The following is a 14,108-nucleotide window of genomic DNA, read 5'->3' as shown; positions in this document are numbered from 1 at the left end:
TCTAACTTGTTTTGGAGGTTTGAAGTCTTTAGTGAAGGCCTCCCTGTTTGTTGGTTCACAGTTCAACTGCTGATTTATTTTTCCTCTGTTTTAAATATTTATTTATTTTATCTCTTTCTTTTCTTCACCCCCTTTTTTTTCCATTCTCTGATTTTTTTTCTCCCTTCTCGGTAAACGGTTGATAAATACTCGTCTTGAATTTATAATTTTCCCCTTCCTCTTTTTTCTTTTTCCTTCTTACTTTTTTTTTCCCCTTCTCTTACTTTATTCTTCTATAATATTTTGCGGGTAGGTTAGTTTTGGTTTTCTTCCGATTTTCTCTGTATTAAGTTGTATATTTCGGCAAAAGGTGTTCTAATCTGTAGTTATGTTTTCTAGTGCATAAACTAGTTACTGTTTGTTATAGCATTTATACGGAACTGCTGTCAATGACACAGATCTGGAAGTTGTATTTGGGTTAATTTTTTTGGTAGAGCTAGCTACTTGTTTTGGTAGCCGTCTAGTTCTGGGTTGTGTGGGTGGGGTGGGTTTTCCAGTTCCAACATTTCTTTATTGTTTAGGACATGTTTATATTTTGACCTTACGAATCTATGTTTACATCTCTGCTCCCAGACTGCTATTGTACCACTTGATTTTTTATATGCCTGCTGCCTTTTATGTATTAGTAATTGATAATGGCTAGTGCACTTAAATTTGTGAGCTGGAATGTAAAGGGACTGAACCACCCTGTTAAAAGGAGGAAGGTATTTTCACATATTAAACAACTCAAAGCTGACGTTGCTTTCCTCCAAGAAACTCATATTCGTTGTTTTGATAACTCCCGGCTTCTGTCCAGGTGGGCGGGTCAGCACTTTCATTCATCCTTTGCCGCTAAAGCTAGGGGAGTCTCCATTCTTATTAACTCAAATATTCCTTTTGAACTCCATAATAAAATATCGGACACAAATGGCTGTTTTATTATTGTTTCTGGTAAACTATATAACACTAAAGTTGCACTAGCAAACCTGTATGCCCCCAACTTTGATGATGTTAACTTCTTTGAACGGTTTTTTTCCTCACTACCAGACCTAAACTCATACTCTCTTATATTGGGTGGTGACTTTAACTGTTGGTTGGATCCTAAACTGGACCGATCGTCCTCTGTTACCAGATCACCTACCAAATCTGCCTTAGCTATTCAGTCGTTTCTCTCTAATTTTGGTATCTCTGATATATGGCGTTTCCTCCATCCTACGGAGAGAGATTATTGCTTCTTCTCACATGTTCACCATACCTTCACTAGAATTGACTATTTCCTACTCGATAACCAACTTATCCCATTTGACCACACTTGTGACTATCAGAGTATACTGATTTCTGACCATGCCCCAATTACCCTCTCTCTGAACTTTCCTGGTCTCCCTCAGAGGAACAAACACTGGCGGTTCGATTCAACTTTATTATCGGATGATGATTTCGTAAAATTTATTAAAGACCAGATAACCTTCTATTTTAACACTAATACATCACCTGAAGTGCCATCCCAGACTGTCTGGGATGCCATGAAAGCATATTTGAGGGGTCAAATAATCTCTTACACAGCAAATCTCAATAGAAGATCCCGTGCAGATCGAGCAGACCTCATTAACCAGATCAAAGATGTGGATCAATTATATGCCCAAACTAAGAACCCTGAATTATACAAGAAGTGCGTTGAACTCCAAACTAAATTTAATCTTCTGTCCACTCAACCTGTTGAACGCCAACTTCTCGAAAGCAAGAGCCGCTTTTACATTCATGGGGATAAGTCTGGTAAATTCCTAGCCAATCAGCTGAGGCGTTCTAAAGCCAAACAACATATTACAAAGATCCGGAAGGAGAACGGAGACTTTACATTGGATCATTTAGAAATTAATGACGCATTTAAAAATTTTTATTCTCGGCTTTATTCCTCTGAATCCCTGAATGACAATATCTCTGTGGATCAATTTTTACAGAATCTGAATATCCCCTCACTTTCATCTGATTTCAAAGCCAAACTTAATGCGCCTATATCACTAGAAGAAATATCTTCTGCAATCTCTGCACTGTCCTCAGGGAAATCTCCTGGACCTGATGGGTTCCCTGTGGAATTTTATAAATCATTCTCCTCACTTCTTTCTCCTCAGTTACTTTCAGCATTAACTGACTCGTTTAACTACGGCAAATTGCCACCCTCTTTCAATGAGGCATCTGTTATTCTTCTTTTAAAAAAGGGCAAAGACCCAACAGAGTGTTCCTCGTACAGGCCGATCTCTCTGCTCAATGTTGATGTAAAGATCTTAGCTAAAGTGTTGGCTCATAGATTAGAAACCGTTATTCCCTCCATTATCTCTGATGACCAAACAGGCTTTATTAAAAACCGTCTCCCTTTTTTTAACATTCGGCGTCTATTTAATATTTTATACTCAGTTCCAACTGGGACTCCTGAATGTGTTATCTCCCTTGATGCGGAGAAAGCATTTGATCGTATAGAGTGGAACTACCTTTTTGCAGTCTTAGAAAAATTTGACCTCGGCCAAAGTTTCATCTCTTGGATCCAATTGCTGTACCTGTGTCCTACTGCTTCTGTTCTAACTAACTTTCAGAAATCCCAAGTATTCAATCTCAAACGTGGCACCCGTCAGGGATGCCCCTTAAGTCCCTTTCTCTTTGATTTGGCTATAGAACCTCTGGCGATAGCATTTCGAAAATGTCCTGAACTGACCGGGGTTTGGAGAGGGGGTGTTGAGCATAAAGTCTCTCTCTATGCTGATGACTTACTACTCTTTCTCTCATATCCGTCTACATCCTTACCTCTAATGTTTTCACTTCTTGACCAGTTTAGCCAGATCTCTGGCTATAAACTCAACTTACATAAGAGTGAACTTTTCCCAATTAATAAAGAAGCACAAGAACTAATATTTTGTGATCTCCCTTTTAAAGTAGTCCATAATCAATTTACTTATCTTGGAATTACAGTCACAAGGAAGTTTAAAGATCTCTTTCGTGAAAACTTTGTCAATCTTTCATATGCTACAAAACAGAATCTGGTACAATGGTCACCTCTATCTATGTCCTTGGTAGGTCGTATCAATGTTGTCAAAATGTATGTTCTCCCCAAATTTTTATACTTATTTCAATCTATCCCAATTTTTATTCCTAAATCCTTTTTTGATTCCTTAGACTCTATTATTTTGTCATATCTGTGGCAGAATAAGCGCTCTAGAATTAATAAAATCCACCTCTAAAAATCTAAAAAAGAGGGTGGCATGGCTTTACCTAACTTTCGCTTATATTACTGGGCAGCTAATATACGTCGTGCTGCCTTCTGGTCTTTCTTCCATGGTCAACCTGAGTGCCCTAACTGGGTGGCAATGGAGTTGAGCTCCACTAAAGAATTATATATATCTGCACTTCTTGGCTCTGCACTCCCTAGCAGTCTGCCCAGATCAATAGCTAATCCTCTGGTTAGACACACTTTGCATATATGGGCTCAGTTCAGGAAATGCTATGGTTTCCAAGGGTTTTCCATTTCTAGCCCTGTCGCACACAATCACCTTTTTTTACCTACCATGTTCGATTCAGCACTCCATGTTTGGTACAGGAAGGGCATTAGACATTTTGAAGATCTCTTCATTGATAACTGCTTTGCTTCTTTTCAACAGCTCTCTGTTAAGTTCAACCTGCCTAATGCTCACTTTTTCAGATATCTTCAAATCCGACACTTCACTGCTCCTTTAATTCCTAACTTTCCTGAAATGCCTGTGAAAAATGCTATGGACCTATTTCTCTCCATTAATCCACTAGGTAAAGGTTTAATTTCAATTATCCAAGATAAACTAGCAGCCTTACGACGGGCCCCTGTGGATAAAATTAAAATGGCCTGGGAGCAGGATTTAAATATCACCTTATCCGAGGAGAGCTGGGACTCAGTTCTCAAGTCGGTTAACTCAACCTCTCTTTGTGCTCGCCATTGTCTCTTACAGTTTAAGATTGTTCATAGAGCCCATATGTCTAAATCTAATCTATCTCAATTCTACCCTGGCATTAGTCCGCTCTGTGATAAATGCAAGAGGGGCGTGGCCTCTCTCATCCATATGTACTGGCTCTGTCCTAGCTTGGAGAAATTCTGGAAAGATGTCTTCACTACACTATCGGGTATTCTGAATCAGCACCTAGAACCTAACCCCTTAATTGCTCTGTTCAGTTTTTGGGGCGAGACAGATTTATGTCTGGGTCCGACCAAATGCCGAATACTATCCTTTGCCTCTCTCCTGGCGAGACGCTTGATCCTCCTTAGATGGAGAGATGTTGCCCCGCCCACTCATGCGCAATGGCTTAACAACATTATGGCCTGCTTGGACCTCGAAAAAATTCATTATTCAGTTCTCAATTCGGATTTAAAGTTCCATAAGGTCTGGGGACCTTTTATCGAGTACTTTCATAACCTTCCTCTTGACTAGGGTTTTTTTTCTTTGCGGTCCCTTGCTTTCAGCTCCCTTTTTTTTTCTGGTAGTAGGCATTATTATCCTCTGTTGCTAAGTGTATTCACAGTCTGGGAGTTTGACTGTCCGGACTTATACTCTCTATATTGTGTGGTGGTTGGTCTGGAATTGTTGTTTTTTTTTCTTGTGTTGTGGGGTTTGGGGAGGACACTAAGCTCACTTGTCTTTAATTTAGGTGCTTTTTTGTTAAATTCTCTTCCTTTGTAGCATATTGTTATTGTATGCTTAACCTTGCTCTGTATTAATGTTCCTCACTGGGATTTGGGGTTTTTAATTTTGTAAAATGTTTTGAAAAACTAATAAAAAAATTTTTTTTAAAAAAAGGAATCTCTGTGGTGTTGTGGGATCAGTCGTAGGTATGGACAGGAAACACTCTGGTGATGTGGGATCTGTCCTAGGGATGGATAGCAAACTCTTGTGGTGATGTTTGATCTGTCCTAGGGATGGACAGGAAACACTCTGGTGATGTGGGATCTGTCCTGGTGATGGACTGGAAACTCTGTGGTGATGTGGGATCTGCCCTAGGGATGGACAGGAAACTCTGTGGTGATGTCGGATCTGTCCTGGTGATGGACTGGAAACTCTGTGGTGATGTCGGATCTGTCCTATGGATGTACAGGAAACTCTGTAGTGATGTGGGATCTGTCCTAGAGATGGACAGGAAACTCTGTGGTGTTGTGGGATCTGTCGTAGGGATGGACAGGAAACACTGTGGTGATGTGGGATCTGCCTTAGGGATGCACAGGAAACTCTGAGGTGATGTGGGATCTGACCTAGTGCCATTCATCAGCCCACTTACTCAGCTGATCGTAATGCCTCAGTAATTTTTGATAACTTTGGTCATTGCCCACAACACTACCAACTTTAGTGTCATCTGCAAATGTACTAACCATGCCTTGTACATCCTTATCCAAAATGTTGACATAAACTATGGTCCCGATGCAGGTTGAAAGAGTAGGCAGCTTAAATGGTTTGGCATGGATTAGATGGGCCAAAGGGCCTGTTTCTGTGACTCTAACTGTCAAATAACAATGGATTCAGTACTGAACCCTGAAGTATAGCACTTTCAGTCGAAGAATCAGCACCCACTATCACTATCTTCTTTCTACAATCAAGTGTAAATCAGTATTTAATGTTTGATTCAGAGTCAGTGGGCTTTGTTTTGTATGGCTCCCTGACTAAGAAATAGTTACAAATGGTTCCCATCAGGCTGGGCAGCTGTGAAGAAACAATGGAAGAGGAGGTGTGGCTTACCATGCCAGAGATAGACACATTGAGAAAGCCAAGCAATTATAAATTTCCATGGTTTTACACCACACTAGATGTGATTTCTAAATGTAAGTAATTCCAATAATGTGCCGAACCAGTGGAAAAGACTAACATTTGAGGTACCCCCTTCAGTTTAGAGGTTGGAAATGGAAAGGGAGACAGGTAAAGTGGCTGTCATTTTGAGGAGAATATCATTAATGACAGATCTGAAATTGGGTGGGTGGGGGGGCGGGGGTGTGAAATACTTGAGGAAGTACAGATGAAACAGAACTCTTAACATCGGACCACACACTGTGGAGACTAGGGTCTGTTTCCCTGCGGTTCAGCTTTACATTTCCATGTTCTTAACAACATCGCCTGATGTGAAAGGCATGAAGCAGAACAGTAATCAGTTCAGTGGAGATCGGATGGAGGGGAGAGAACAAGAGCCAAAAATGTGAGTGTGGAGGGACGTCCTGAGTTTGGAATGGGCAAGAAGAAACAAGGGGAACAAACAATAACAGAGCAAGTTTTGAACCAGAGCAAAGGTAGCCTTCAAAAAGGTTAACCCTGTGAGAAGGGGGTGGCAGGTTTAACGAAAGGTCCCATCTCAAGCTTAGCAACAACAAAGTGGCAAAGTGGCACAGCGTGGCAGTGAACTTGGTTCAATCCTGACTTCAGGGACTGTCTGTGTAGAGTCTCCCTGTGGCCAGCTGGGTTGACCCTGTCAACTCCTTTCCCCTAGAAGAGATGTGTTAACTGGTTCAAGACTAATATCAATCAAATCTAGGAATCTGGGGACCAGGTTCCACTTCAACACTCAAAGGCTAGTGATGTGAGCATGTGGCAACAGACATCTGTGGATGTTGGGCAGTTCTGGGGTAGTGAGCCTGGGATTGAAGGTCCATGTCAGCAAGAGGCACAAGGTTGCACAAGGGGCAGTGAGTTGGCAAGCCCAGAGTTCAGGGTCATTGGCTCAACTGAGGAGGGCAATTCCAAAGATCAAACCTTGAAGGTCGATCGGAAATCCGGAAGTCGAAGCCTGGATTCTGGAGGCTGGAGGCCTGAGGGCCAAATGACCTGTCCTGGAATTGGAGGACTGTACATGCATGTGGGAAGGAAGGTGGGAGGAAGGAAAGGGGAAGGAAAGGTCTTGGCCCGAAATGTTGACTGCTCGTTTCCATGGATGCTGCCCAACCTGCTGAGTTCCTCCAGCGTGTTGTACGTGCGGGTTTGTTTTGTTGTTTGTTGTTCTGCCGAGTACTAGGGCATGCTATGTTGGCACCAGAATGTGTTGTAACTCTTGCAGGCTGTCCTCAGCCTGTCCTTAAATGCAAATGACATATTTCACTGCATGCTTCCGTGTACATGTGAAAATGAAGCCTGAATCCAACTCTGCTTATTTCCTCTTATGTCCTAGAGACATGCAGGTGGATTAATCTGTAGTGTAAATTGCTCCGAGTGTAAATAGGTGGAAGGAGAATCAATTATGGGAGGAAGTGTCAGGAGGGTGTAGAATTACAGACATACAAGAAAGAATAGAATGTGGAAAAAAATGTGGGAGAAGGAGGCTGAGAGTTGGCATCAACTCAAAAGGTCTGAAGCATTCACAGGAGAACTAAGAAATACAATACAGTAGAATCAATAGGCACACATATAAAAGACAAACTGTACAAATACAAAAAATCAATAAATAAATACATTGTGGTGGCTCACCAATGCGGCAAGCGAACCGGCTCCAGCAGTCACGGGTGAGTCCGCAGCCAGCGGCAACCGAGAGGGCTCTGAGTTCGGGACAGATCTCGGCCTGGAAGCAAAAAGCAGGGGATGCTGGGAGTGGGACTTACGTGCGCGCAGATTAAAACAGAAAACGGTTCAACCAGACCCTGCTTGACTCAGTGTGTTGCTTTCACTCGTTGCGTATCAGCGCGACCACGACATAAATAATACTGAGAACATGAGTTGCAGAGTCCTTGAAAAGGAGTCTACAGTTTGTCGAATCAGTTCGGAGTTGATGAGACATTATCTGTGCTGGTTCAGAAGCTTGATGGTTGAGGGGTTGGAACTTTTCCAGGACTTGGTGTTGTGGAACCCAGGTCTCCTGTACCTTTCTCAATGGCAGCAGTGAGAAGGGAGCATGGCCTGCATAATAGGGATCCTTGACGATGGATTTTTTTTAAAAAATAGCTTGGTTTTGCTTTGTAAGTGGTGATAACATTCAAGCTCTCTCACAGTTGTCAAGCTTCATTGTGATTCCAGGTTGGTCCAGAATTGCTACTTTGCTTTTCAGAGATGGCTTTCTAGAGGTCATGCCTGAATTTCTTATACTTTCCTGGATCTCCAGATCTGAATGACACTGACCCGGCCCCAAGCAGGTTGTGGATCTCTTTGCTCATCAGGGACTTCTCAACTCTGAATGATTTTGTGGGGACACACCCATTTATGAGTGTCTTTATAAAGTCTGTGACAACCGTGGCATATTCATTCAGATCCCCGATGCGTCCTTAAATATGGCCCAGTCCATCGACTTGAAGCAATCCTATAGCCACACCTCTGCCTCTTGTGACCATCTCTTTGTTGTCCTTACCTCTGGTGCCTTGCTCTACGTCTCTCTGTATGCAGGGAGGAGGAGGAAACCAGATGATTCGATCCAGCAGTTGGAGCTAAGGGTGGACATGCAGGGAAGAGAAGTCTGCAGTCCTTCCATCTCCAGAGGTTTAAGAAGACACTCTATAGCACAGAAATGGAGCTGTGGATAAATAATGTCAAGTGCAATTGGCTTCACTGTTGTTTTAATGGTGATTTATGGAATGTGACAGAGAGAATGCACGATATCTTATTTTTAATTACTCCTGAGTTCCAGTGAAATAGATAAACTATTGAAACATGTAACCAGGCAAGCTTGCAGATAACACAAAATTAGGTGTTGTTGCTAGTGCAGGATTTATACTATGAGAGTGTAATAGAACAGAGGGAGTCAAGAGTATAAATGATCAATTCATTGAAAGCAGAGTCACTGGCAGACAGAGTGTGGGATTCATCAATCAGGCCATCGAGTACTGGAGCTGAGATTTTATGTTGCAGTTGGATGTCATTGATGAGGCAACACTTGGAACTGTGTACAGTTGTGGTCACCCTATTATAGAAAAGTCATGGTTAAATTGGTAAAATATCAGTGTAACACACTGTAAGATTTCACTGCTAAGGCTAATGTAATGGCTTCTATGTAATGTTTCACTGCTAATGTAATGGTTTCTCTGTAGCAGCAATGTTTGGGTTATGACTAAAGAATGTATGTTATCCAATGGGAGAAACGTTGCTCTTTCTTGTGAGTCTGGAAGGGAGATTTGCATGGTCTTATGTCGGGGAGTGATGGAGAGTGATGGAAGACCATCGGATGGAGTGGACTGAGGAGTGAGGGTCCGAGGGCTGGCTACGCTTTGAGGTCGACTGGAACAAATGAACGAACAGGGAGCTCCAATGATGTGCAATAGACTTTTTCCTTAAAATGGGCCCTTTTACTTTTTATTTTCTTTACCAACCCTCTATCCAGATTAAGATTTATAAAGTTCAATCAATTAATTCCATATGGTGTACTGTCTGATATTTTGCAGTGCAGATTTGTAACTGGACAACACACAGATGAGATTTCTCAGTTTGGCAGGGCCAGAAGTTGTTTTCCCCTAGACAAACACATGCTGGCCGAGCCTGAGGGTTACACAAGCACGTTGCAGGACTAGAGAGCCTGAATGATAGGGCCTGCTCAAGCCAGGCCTTCATTCCTTAGAATGCAGGAGAATGAGGGGCAACCTTATCGAAGTGTTTAAAATTATGAGAGACATAAATAAGGTACGGTATATGGTAATGGTCTGTATATCCCTACAGAGAAATACAGATTGGTTAGGAAAGGGAGCAAGGGTCTGCAGACGGAGTGCAATTCTTTGGAGTGAGAAACAAAAGATAAGATTATTATCTGAATGGTAAAGGAGCGCAGAAGGCTGTTGTGCAGAGGAATGTGGATGTCACTGTGCGGGAATCAGAAGAAGATAGTTTATAGGGCAATAGGTTATCAAGAAGGCAAATGAAAAGTTGGCCATCTTTACTAGAAGGATACAATTTAAGAACAGGGCAGTTATGCTGCAACTGTACAGTGTATGGATCAGGCAGCACCTGGAGAATTCAACTCAGTTCTAGCTTTGGAGACAGTGCAGAGGAGGTTCACCAGTTTGATTCCGGAAACTGAGCCTATGAGGAGAGATAATGTCACTTGACACATACTCGCTGGAATTTAGAAGCATTAGATCAAAGATTATAAAAAACATACCTTAAGACCATAATATATAGGAAAAGAATTAGGCCATTTGGCCCATTAAGTCTGCTCCGCCATTTCATCGTAGCTCATCCAATTTACCTCTCAGCCCCAATCTCCTACCTTCTCCCCGTATCCCTTCATGCTCTGACCAGTCAAGAATATATCAAGCTATGTCTTAAATATACATGAAGACTTGCCCTCTACAGCTGCCTGTGGCAAAGAATCCCATAGATTCACCACTCTCTAAAATTCCTCCTTATCTTTATTTAAAATGACATCCCTCTAGGGCTGTGTTCTCTGGTCTTAGACTCTCCCACCACAGGAAACATCCTCTCTGCATCCACTCCTTTCACCATTCAATAGATTTTAATTAGGTCACCCCTCATTCTTTTGAATTCTAGCAAACACAGGCCTAGAGCCAACAAACATTCTACATATGACAAGCCATTCAATCCTGGAATCATTTTCATGAACCTCCTTTGAACCCTCTCCAGTTTCAGCACATTCTTTCTAAGATAAGGGACTCAAAACTCCTAAGTGAGGCCTCACCAGTGCTTTATAAAGTCTCAACATTACATCCTTGTTTTTATATTCCAGACCTCTTGAGATGAATGCTAACATGGCACTTGCCTTCCTCACCACAGACTCAACCACAAATTAACCTTTATGGAAACCTCCACCAGGATACCCAAGTCCCTTTGCAGTTCAATTTTTTTATAATCTACCCTTTCATTTCTTCCACCAAAGTGCATGACCTTACACTTCTTGGCACTGTATTCCATCTGTCACTTCTTTGACCATTCTCCTAATCTGTCTAAGTCCTTCTGTAGCTTCTCTACTGCCTCAAAGCTACCTGCCCTTCCACCTATCTTCATATTGTCTGCAAACTGCAACAAAGCCATCTGTTCCATCATCCAAATTATTGACATATTATGTAAAAATATTCGGTCCCAACACAGACCCCTGTGGAAAACCACAGGTCACAGGCAGCCAACCAGAAAAGGCTCCCTTTATTCCCACTCTTTGCCTCCTGCCAATTAGCCACTGCTTTTCTCATGCTAAAATCTTTCCTGTAAACCATGGGCTCGTAGCTCACTAAGCACCTTGTCACGTGTGGCACCTTGTCAAAGTCCTTGTGAAAATCTAAATACACAACATCAATAGATTCTCCTTTGTCTATCATGCTTGTTGTTTCTTCAAAGAATTCCAACAGATTCATCAGGCAAGATTCCCTTGAGGAAACCATGCTGACCCTATTTTATCATGTGCCTCCAAGTACCCTGAGACCTCATCCCTAATAGTCGACTCTCAACATCTTCCCAGCCACTGAGATCAGACTAACTGACCTATAGATTCCTTTCTTCTGCCTCTTTCCCTTCTTGAAGAGGGGAGTGACATTTGCCATTTTCCAGATTTCTATTGCAGAATCTAGTGATTCTTGAAAGATTGTTACTAATATCTCCACAACGTCTTCAGCCACCTCTTTCAGAACCCTGGGGTGTACACCATCTTGTCCAGGTGACTTATCTCCCTTCAGAATTTTCAGTTTTACAAGAACCTTCTCTCCAGAAATGGTAACTTCATACACTTTATGACATGACACCTGGGACTTCCGCCATACTGCTGGTGTCTTCCACAGTGAAGAATGATGCAAAATGGTTATTCAGTTTGTCTGCCATTTTCTTGTACCCCATTACTACCTCTCCAGCATTGTTTTCCAGCCGTCCAACATCCACTCTCATCTCTCTGTTACATTTTATGTATCTGAAGAAACTTTTGACATGATCTTTAATATTATTAGCTAGATTACTTTCATATTCCATCTTCACATTCTTAAAGACTTCTTTAGTTGACTTTTTTGGTTTTTAAAAGCTTCCCAATCTTCTAGCTTCTATTATATGCCCTCTCCTTGGCTTTTATGTTGACTTTGACTTCTCTCATTAACCATGGTTGTGTCATCTTTCCTTTAGAATACTTCTTCCTCTTTGGGATGTATATATCCCATGCCTTCCAAATTGCTTCCAGCAGTTCCAGCCATTGTTGCTCTGCCATCATCTCTTCCAGTGTTCTTTTCCAATCAATTCTGGCCAGCTCCTCTCTCATGCCTCTGATAATTCCCTGTAATATTGATACATCTGAATTTAGCTTGTCCTCCTCCAGTTTCGGGGTGAATTTGATCATATTATGATCACTTTCCCCTAGGGGTTCTTTCATTTTAAGCTCTCTAATCAGTTCTGATTCATTGTACAACACCCAGTCCAGAATAGCTGATCCTCTAGTGGGTTGAATCGTGAGCTGCGCTAAAAAGCCATCTTGTATACCATACTAGAATTTTCCCATCAACCTGATTTTCCCAATCTACCTGCATATTGAAATCCCCCATGACTTCATAATTACAGTATACAATTATGAGGCATCAAGAAGATAGAGACAGTAAAGTTCATTCCACTGGTAAGTGAGACTAGAACTAGGGGAGATAGCCTCAATTTTCCAGGAAGTAGATTTAGGATGGAGAGAGGAATGAACTGCTTTTCCCAGAGTATTAAATCTGTAGAATTCTCTGCCAAGGAATCAGCAGAACCCATGTCATAAAATATACTTAAAGCACAGTTAAATAGAGTTTTGTATAGTAAGTGGAACTAGGAGTTAACGGGAGGTGGAGCTGAGTCCATGGCCAGATGGGTTATGACAGAGCAGACTCGATGGCCCAGACTCCTGCTCCTATTATTTGTTTTTTACAACAAAGAAACCTGCAAAAATAATTAACAGGCAGGGAGATAGTCACCCCTAGGAGTCAGCAGACAGGTAGTTGGGTGACTGTCAGGAGAGGGAAGGGGAATAGACAGGAAGAGCAGAGCACCCCTGTGGCCGTTCCCATCAATAATAAATATACCGTTTTGGATACTGTTGGTGGGGATGACCTACCAGGGACAAGTTGCAGTGGTTGCGTCTCTGGCACCGAGACTGGACCCTCAGCTCAGAAGGGAAGGAGGGAAAAGAGGAGAGCAGTAGTGATAGGGGATTCAATAGTTAGGGGGACAGATAGGAGGTTCTGTGAAAGAGATCGAGAATCCCGGATGGTCTGTTGCCTCCCTGGTGCCAGGGTCCGTGATATCTCAGATCGAGTTCTCAGTATTCTCAAGAGGGAGGGTGAGCAGCCGGATGTCATGGTCCATGTAGGGACCAATGACATGGGTAGGAAGAGTGAGGAGGTCCTGAAAGGTGAGTTTAGGGAGCTAGGTACCCAGTTAAAGGACAGGACCTCCAGGATAGCAATCTCAGGATTGATACCAGTGCCACGTGCAGGTGGGTTTAGAAATAGTAAGATAGTGCAGATCAACACGTGACTGAAGATATGGATGCAGGAGTGATGGGCTTCAGATTTATAGATAATTGGGCAGTTTTCCAGGGAAGGTGGGACCTGTTCTGGCAGGACGGTTTACATCTGAACTGCAGGGGGACAAATATTCTTGCAGGTAGGTTTGCTCGAGAGGCTCCAGTGGATTTAAACTAGATACGAGGGGGGAGGGGAACCAGAGTGTAGGAACAGATGTATGGGAGAAGGAAGAAAAAGAAGACAGTAAAGATCTTTGTACTGTTCGAGATAAACAGGGAGGAAGAGGTGGAGAATTTCTTGAATGCATTTATTTTAATGCTAGGAGCATTGTAAGAAAGTTGGATGAGCTTACAGCATGGATTGGTACCTGGAAATATGATGTTGTAGCTATTAGTGAAACATGGTTGCAGGAGGGGTGTGATTGGTAACTAAATATTCCTGGGTTTCGTTGCTTCAGGTGTGATAGAATTGGAGGGACAAGAGGGGGAGGTGTTGCATTGCTTGTCAGAGAAAATGTTACAGCGGTGCTCTGGCAGAATAGATTAGAGGGCTCATCTAGGGAGACTATTTGGGTGGAATTGAGGAATAGGAAGGGTGTAGTAACACTTATGGGGTGTATTATAGACCACCTAATGGGTAACGAGAATTGGAGGAGCAAATTTGTAAGGAGATAGCAGATATTTGTAGTAAGCACAGGGTTGTGATT

Source organism: Hemitrygon akajei, chromosome 10 (genome assembly GCF_048418815.1).
Source record: "Hemitrygon akajei chromosome 10, sHemAka1.3, whole genome shotgun sequence".
Lineage (NCBI taxonomy): Eukaryota > Metazoa > Chordata > Chondrichthyes > Myliobatiformes > Dasyatidae > Hemitrygon > Hemitrygon akajei.
The sequence above is the reverse complement of the archived record's forward strand: the minus strand, read 5'-3'. Positions refer to the sequence as shown.